The following is a 7611-nucleotide window of genomic DNA, read 5'->3' as shown; positions in this document are numbered from 1 at the left end:
TCATCTGCGGCCAATAGTAGCCGCGCTCAAGGAGTGCTAAGGTCCGCTCCTGACCAGGATGGCCGACCCATAGTGTATCATGGCACTCCTTGAGTAGCTCTCGGCGAAGGCTTCCCCACCGTGGTACAAAGATGCGTCCCCCTTTTGTTACAAGGAGGCCATCCTGTAGCCAAAATCGTCGAGTCTTCCCTGCCTGCGCCAGAGAAACAAGGTGTTGTGCGGTTGGATCCTGCTGTGTACCCTCGCGGATGCGGCTCAGCAATGCACCCTCCAAATGCACTTCAGAAGGCTCTGCGCGCGCAGCAGCTAATTCAGCCCTACGGCTCAAAGCATCCGCCACAACATTGGTTTTTCCAACCTTGTACTCTAAGGCAAAGTCGAACTCAGCCAAAAACATCTGCCATCGAGCTTGCTTGGGCGTCAGCTTCTTTTGCGTCTGAAAATAGCTCGTGGCCACATTGTCCGTCTTGACGACGAACTCGGCACCCAAAAGGTAGTGCCGCCAGGTCCTGAGGCAATACACAATGGCGGTCATCTCACGTTCGTGCACTGTGTACCGCCTCTCTGCATCCTTCAGCTTACGACTCTCATATGCGATCGGATGCCCGTCTTGCATAATAACTCCGCCAATGGCAAAGTCTGAGGCATCAGTGTGGACTTCGAAGGGTCTCGAATGATCAGGCAGTCGCAACACTGGCTCTCTCACTAAGGCTTTCTTCAAGCCCTTGAAGGCATCTTGGCACGCTCCTGTCCAGAGCCATACCTGATTCTTCTTCAACAAATCTGTGAGGGGCGCAGCAATGAGGGAATAACCTTCGATGAAACGCCGATAATAATTTGCCAAGCCGAGGAATGACCGCAATTCTGGCACTTTGCTTGGCGGAACCCATTCCTGGATGGCCCTTATCTTCTGCCCATCCATACGCAGCACACCACGCCCCACAACGTGGCCAAGGAAGCTGATCTCCTCCTGCCCGAAGAGACACTTCTCTCGTTTAAAACAGAGGTCATTCTCCTTCAGCACCTGAAACACTGTTCGCAAGTGCTCGACATGTTCCTCCATGTTACTGCTGTAGATCACGATATCATCCAGATAGACTACCACAAACTTGTCTAAGTAAGGGTAGAAAATCTGGTTCATTAAAGTCGTGAACGTGGCTGGAGCATTTGTCAACCCGAATGGCATTACTAGAAATTCGTAAGCACCATAGCGGGTGACACAAGTTGTTTTCGGCTCATCACCTTCGGCAATCCTCACCTGCCAGTAACCCGATCGCAGATCTAGCTTGGAAAAGATACGGGCACTGTCTAGCTGATCGAACAAGTCTGCTATCAATGACAATGGGTACTTGTTCTTCACCTTGACCTTGTTCAAGGCCCGATAATCCACACATAACCGTTTAAAGCCATCATGTTTCATCTGAAAAAGGACCGGGGCACCAAATGGGGCTTTTGATGGACGAACAATGCCTGCGTCCAACATCTCGTCTAGCTGCCTGCGCAGCTCCTTCAACTCTGCTGGCCCCATACGGTATGGAACCATTGCGGGAGGCTTTGCTCCCGGGGTCAACTCAATCTTGTGGTCGACCTCGCGTCTTGGCGGAAGACGCTTTGGCAATTCCGGAGGCATCACCCCCCGAAACTCCTCCAATAGAGGGGCTAGGGTCGGCGGCACTGCTGCTTCTACCTTCCCTTCATCTGCACGCACTGCAACTAAGAATGTCTGCTCCCCATGCTTGACACCCTTCTTCAGTTGCATTGCTGATAACACTGAAGACTTGCCTTTCTGCGTAAGGCACTGCATTGTGTGGGACAGGTCTGATCCCATGATCGTCAACGTGTTAAACTTTGGCAGCATCATCACATTCTGGCTTCGCAGAAACTCCATACCCAGAATCACCTTGAAATCGTCCAGGGGCACCACAGAGAAGTTGGCTTTGCCGACCCAACTCCCCACTTGAGTAGCCACATCTCTTGCTTCACCAAGAATGGGCTTGGCCTCAGAGTTTACTGTTTTGATAGTCCTCTGCTTTGGCCCAGTTTTCAAGCCCAACCGTTCTGCCTCTTCCCGCGAGACAAAGTTGTGTGTGGCCCCGGAGTCTACCATTGCCGAAGTAGACTTTCCATTCATAATGACTTTTACGTACATAAGTTCCTTACTGACCTGCATGTTCTTAGCTGCGCAACTTCTAGCTGTATTAATCGATCGCATGACGCCCATTCTCGGTTGCATGGTCTCAGTGTCACTGCCTTCAGTATCGCTGCATTCTTCCTGTGCAGCATTGGCTTGCCCGTCGTCCTTTACAAGGCGCTTTGGGCATTGCCGGACGATATGTCTATCACCACAGAACCAACATGTCACAACCGCACCCTTGTTGCTGTTGTTATGCTTTGTGTAGTTCTGTTTCTTTTCGGATTGATGGCGTGTCGACGCCTCACCTTTATCGTTGCGCTGCTCATCCTTCTTGCCTCCGTGGTCAGGCTTCTTCCCAACTTTGGTTGATGGGGTGAAAGGTTTGCGCTGAGTATCAACTAAGCGCTCCGCCGCCACATATGCATCTTCCAAAATACGGGGGTTGCTCATTTCCACTTCGGACTGTGCCCATGGTTGAAGTCCCACAATGAACCAGTTGAGCATGTCGTCTTCTGGCATGTTAGGTATCTCCAGCATAAGCTTCTGGAACGTTCGGACATAGTCTTGCAACGAACCAGTATGTTTGAGTTCACGAACCATCCGGTAAGCCAGTCTCTGCGCATTTCTTGGCATGAAGTAGTTGCGCAACTCTACTTTGAAGTCGTCAAAGGTGTCTATTACACATTGACCCCTCTCCATGTCATTGCGCTTCCGCCTCCACCAAGCGATAGCATCACCATCAAGTAAGGCCGCTGCAGCCTTGATCCTCAGATCTTCAAGGGTCACATTTTGGATATCCAAGTAGTCTTCTACTTGGAACAAGAAGTTCTCAATGGCCTTGCTGTCGCGAGAACCATTGAATTTTGCGGGTCTAGGTACATCAATCCTTGATGGTCTCTCACCATTTCCGCCATTCAGGGTCACCGTCCGCTGCAACGTACGGTTCCTCAACTCAAGATCGGTCACTGTAGTCGTCAACGAAGTGACCTGCCCCATTAGTAAGTTCACCTGCTCTTGCAGGCTCGCCACCACATCATTCAATCCATTGAATGATTCACATGCGCGTGAAATCGCTTCATCATGCGAAGTCACATCTTCCACCAACTTGTTAACAGTTGCAGCCAACTCTTCTTGGCCCCGAGGTGAACCCATCTCCTCAGCTTCGGCAACTGCCTTGCCTTTGGTGTTGCGCAAGTGTTGATAAGGCGTCACGATGTCTTGCTCACAAATCGCAGCCTGTCGGCGTGTCTGTCGACACCGACTCCGGAGTCCCTTCCCCAGCACGAGAACGGGCTCTGGTACCACTTGTCACGGGCCTATTTCCTTCAATGGGCCAGCGCGGCACGACGGTCCTTCCTTACCGCCGCAAGCCTACTCGTCAGCTCGCTTGCCGGTCGCGGAAGCTTATGATCAGAGTGCAAGAGAGAATAGAGGGAGAGAAGTTGCAATCACAAGAAGCAATCACAACGAGGGTGAACAAAAGAAAGCTCAACGCATTTAATTCATTCACAATTTTGCCCGCAGGCTATTACAGTTCAAGTATACGGGCTGCCCCTTCGGGGTATTGATTCACCTGAACCGGGCAGCTTACATCAGACTCAACAAAAGCAAAACAGACTCTAGCGCAACTGTACACTGTAAGTCGCAAGGGAACAGCCTTAGTGCCTTGTATTTTCTCACTTTGTCTTGGTCTAACAGAACTTTGTCATGCAAGAAATGCCTATAATCTGTTCCTTATTGGTGGATCTTTCATCAAAATTTTCTGCCTTGCTGAACTTTTGCCATGGTTGGATTGCTTAATAACGTTCCTGCTGTCTTTGGATGGCAATCAGGGATGTTGAAAGCCTGCTTCCTTCAGCCTGAAGTTCTGTCAACTTGAAGCATTTCTGCCGGTTCTGTTCCAATCTGAGCCTGTTGGAGGAAGCTTGCCATTTGGGCTTCCTCTCATGTGGAAGGTAGAGGGCCCTTTTGATGTCAGATAGCTTCATAGTCACGGCTCAAGTGCGTCCATGGACTCTTTGGTGCAACTTTTTGACTGTTGTGTAAATCAGATGTGAATTGTTTGTGTAATTAAGATATCTGGTGGCTTATCTTGCCTACAAGATTCTTTATCTTGTTCCTCATTAGGTCAACCGGATCATATAACAAGCCTCCATTTTGTATATTTTGTTGCCTTTTTTTTTCTCATGCCGCTGCTCAAAACTTCAGATTCCAACATAAGCCCCTAAAGAATTGTGTCCAAGAATTTAAAATACCAACTTAAGATTCCTGACATCCACTCAAAGAGGGCTGCTTGGAAGCAAAAAGAGTTCTAACATTGCAAACTCAGCGCAGAGCAGGAATAGTTCCAACTGCAAACATGCCATAAGTATTTATTTCTTCATTGCAAGCTCAATGAATTTGGTTGATTTCTTTCCTCCTGCAGGGGTTTGGTTAAAGAATGTAGTAAATGGGGTTCTACCATTCAGGGTTCTGATCTTTACGATCTACAGACATGCTTCTAGGCATTTTAAGAATGAGATACTGCAAGAACTAAATATTGATTTCATCTCTCATTTATGTTTTCAGCCATGCTATGTGGGTGGGTTTATTCAAACCAGGTAACTCTGCATTACTTTACTTGTGCATCTTCCTGTGAATCATCACATTCAGCCCATGAAATTCACTTGAAAGGGAGGATACTGAACTTCTAAGCAAAGCTGCATTATTAAGGTCTCAATTTTTCAGCCTCTTTGAGAGCTGCCTACAAGGGCTTCACTCTGTTTGATTGGGCGAGTCACGATGGTCACCAAGTTGATGAGATGTGGTGTTTGAAACCCACGGGGAGCATCCCATCCCATGCTGCAATGTCATAACTGGATGTACCCCTGCCTACAAATCTTGCGAGATTTTTGAGAAATTACCTGAAAGTTAAAACGACAATTTCTCATGATGTTTTTGTCAAAAAACATAAATATCGGTTATTTATCATAAAAAAGCCGTGTATTTTTTTTATATAAAAAGTTAATTTTATTGCCGAGATTTACATATTTTTTTGGCTGCATAGATTTTGCCGTGTTCTACTTATGTCACTATGCTCCTTGCTGGGCAGGGGACTCCAAAGTTTTCACCAGCCAACCGGTCTGTCATTGTGCGGTCGGTTATGGGGCTTTTTCTTTGATCTAACAAAAATAATGTTTTGTCTGGCTTTCAAAGATCATGCAAGCCTAAATATATATAACAAATGGGTTAGCTCATTAATAAGATAGGCGTCAACAATCCTTTGCAGCATATGTAGGTGATGATTGCCATCTTAAAAATATGACATTGTCATACGACTCAGTAATTATTGTTGGAAAGTGCTCCTACACTGTTTACTAAATTAAGAAAGTCACAGTTGGCCTAGTGGGATGGGGCCTAGGCTGCTAGGCAGGTGGTCTAGGTTCAAATCTCATTGGAGTCACCCCTTGTGCAAGCCGAAGGGTGGTGACTCCTTGGGGCCAAAGGGTAAAGCCCATAAAGCTTTACGCTACCAGGGTTACCAGGGAAGCAACCGAAAGTATGGCAGGCCCGGCTAGGTCTTTGATCTTGTGGATGGTTTCTTCGTGTAAATAAAAAAACATTTCATTTATTTATTTGTTACTCAGAGAAGCCACCTCAGAAGCAGAGACTTAGTTGCGCTTGCGCTGGCTCTGCCTGTGTACTTACTGTAGCTGTTCTGGTATCGTAAAACTCCAGGAGGGTACCTCTTGGCCCTAGGGTGTCATTACACTTAGTCTTGCACAGGGGTAACACTCATGGGATTTGAACCTAGACCACCCGCCTAGCACTACGCCAAACTCCTTGAGGCTTATTTAATGTGCTATTTAATTTCAAAATTTTCCAGGAATCTCTAGTCAAAATACCTTGGTTCTTGCTTATACGTCAATAACCATAACATGTCCAAATTGAAAAACTCCAACAATTACAACAAAAATTCTGAAGAACAAAATTTGAACTAAATTACTTTCTCATAATCCAACAAGAAACCCCAAAAAAAAAAGGAAAAACAATTCCCAAGTCATTTTCAGAGAAAACTAACATGATTTCGTATCAAATGCTTAAAACACAAATTTTAAAGAAAGACCCCTACAGACAAGAATCGTTGCATGTCTCGACAAAAATTGAAACAAAAAACCTCTTAGATTTTAGCAAAGCCACCTCTTGTCTGAACCAATTGGCAACATCGACAACCCAAAAACAAAAAATTGAAGGAACGCTTACCCATCAAAATTCCCAGTATATCTATTTCACAAACCTAGAATTCTCACTAAAAATCTAAGAATGTTCATTCAATACTTTTTTTTTTCTTTAGGTGAAGAGTTCATTCATTCAAAAGATTAGGATGGAAGAGCACACCAACTTATGAGAAGAAAAATCTAGTATTTTTTCCACATGATCAAGAAGACCAATGACAGCCTCTATGTCCAAACTCCAAACTATCCTCGGATCTTCTTGGGGGACCGTCCTGCGATCATCTCACTCAATGGCCTGATTATGTTAGAGAGAGAGAGACGTGGAGTATGAGAGAGATGAGTGAGGGTTGAGTAGAGAAAGTGAGACGTGGAGTAAGAGAGAGGTGAGAAAGAGGAAAAAATGAGTATGAGCAGGTAGCTAGAAAGAAAAATACTGGAGAAAGGTAAAGAGATGGACACAGATGATGGTTGGAGAGAGCCCCAAGGGGTTTGGCCGAGTGAAGGGGCCTCCACTAGGAGAGTGCTTAGAGTTCCATTCTCATTAGCATCAGCCCCTTTCTCAGCCGAGTGAAGCAATAAGTAAGCAAGTACAGCAGGTTTAACTAGCATGACTAGGTCTTTGATCCCAAAGATGGTTCTCAGAACTTAATGAAAGAAAAATATGAGGATTGGAGAGAGAAATGAGAATAAAGGGGAACTCAATCAACTGATGACTTAGAGGCAGCACATACCACACATGGTGAATATAGGTTGCAATCTCACACACATGAATCAGAGAGAGAGAGAGAGAGAGAGAGAGAGAGAGAGAGAGAGAGAGAGAGAGAGAGAGAGACGCTCATATCCACTTATAGTGACCCTTGGGTTGCTATGGATCGGGTGCAACAATCCAATCCAACACCTCCAGGCTCAAGACCCATATCCATTTTTCCCCTCAAATTGCTCCTAAATCACCAAGACTAACCTTAAATTAGACTCCTGGACATAAACCGGATCTTATTAGCCACTCCCTATCACTATGCCTTGAGAGGATCTTTCACCAGAATTCTAGCCATGTCTAGAATCCCCCATGCTTGGTCTGAACCTGTTCGCTGTTGTGCTTGGCCTATTTGGATCCTATAATTTTATTTGTCCTCTCAATTACATATGGAATCTCTAGATCTATTTTAACTCTTAAATAGATCATTGCTTTAATAAAATCGATCTCAAATACAATTCAATTCTTGGTTCTAAAATCAATCTCATGATCTAGTTCAAGCCTCATTT

At 45.6% G+C, this 7611-nt stretch overlaps 1 long non-coding RNA gene across 1 annotated transcript; it reads left to right on the top strand.

The window, feature by feature from the left end:
• Nucleotides 1–3590: 3590 nt before the first annotated feature.
• Nucleotides 3591–4293, top strand: LOC149828904 (uncharacterized). The gene is made up of 2 exons (XR_016434362.1): nucleotides 3591–3771; nucleotides 3967–4293. It is a non-coding gene; the product is annotated as an uncharacterized LOC149828904 (long non-coding RNA).
• The last annotated feature ends 3318 nt before the right edge of the window (nucleotides 4294–7611 follow it).

Source organism: Nuphar pumila, chromosome 9, assembly GCF_984573655.1.
Source record: "Nuphar pumila chromosome 9, dmNupPumi1.hap1.1, whole genome shotgun sequence".
Taxonomy (NCBI): Eukaryota; Viridiplantae; Streptophyta; class Magnoliopsida; order Nymphaeales; family Nymphaeaceae; genus Nuphar; species Nuphar pumila.
The sequence above is the reverse complement of the archived record's forward strand: the minus strand, read 5'-3'. Positions and strand labels throughout refer to the sequence as shown.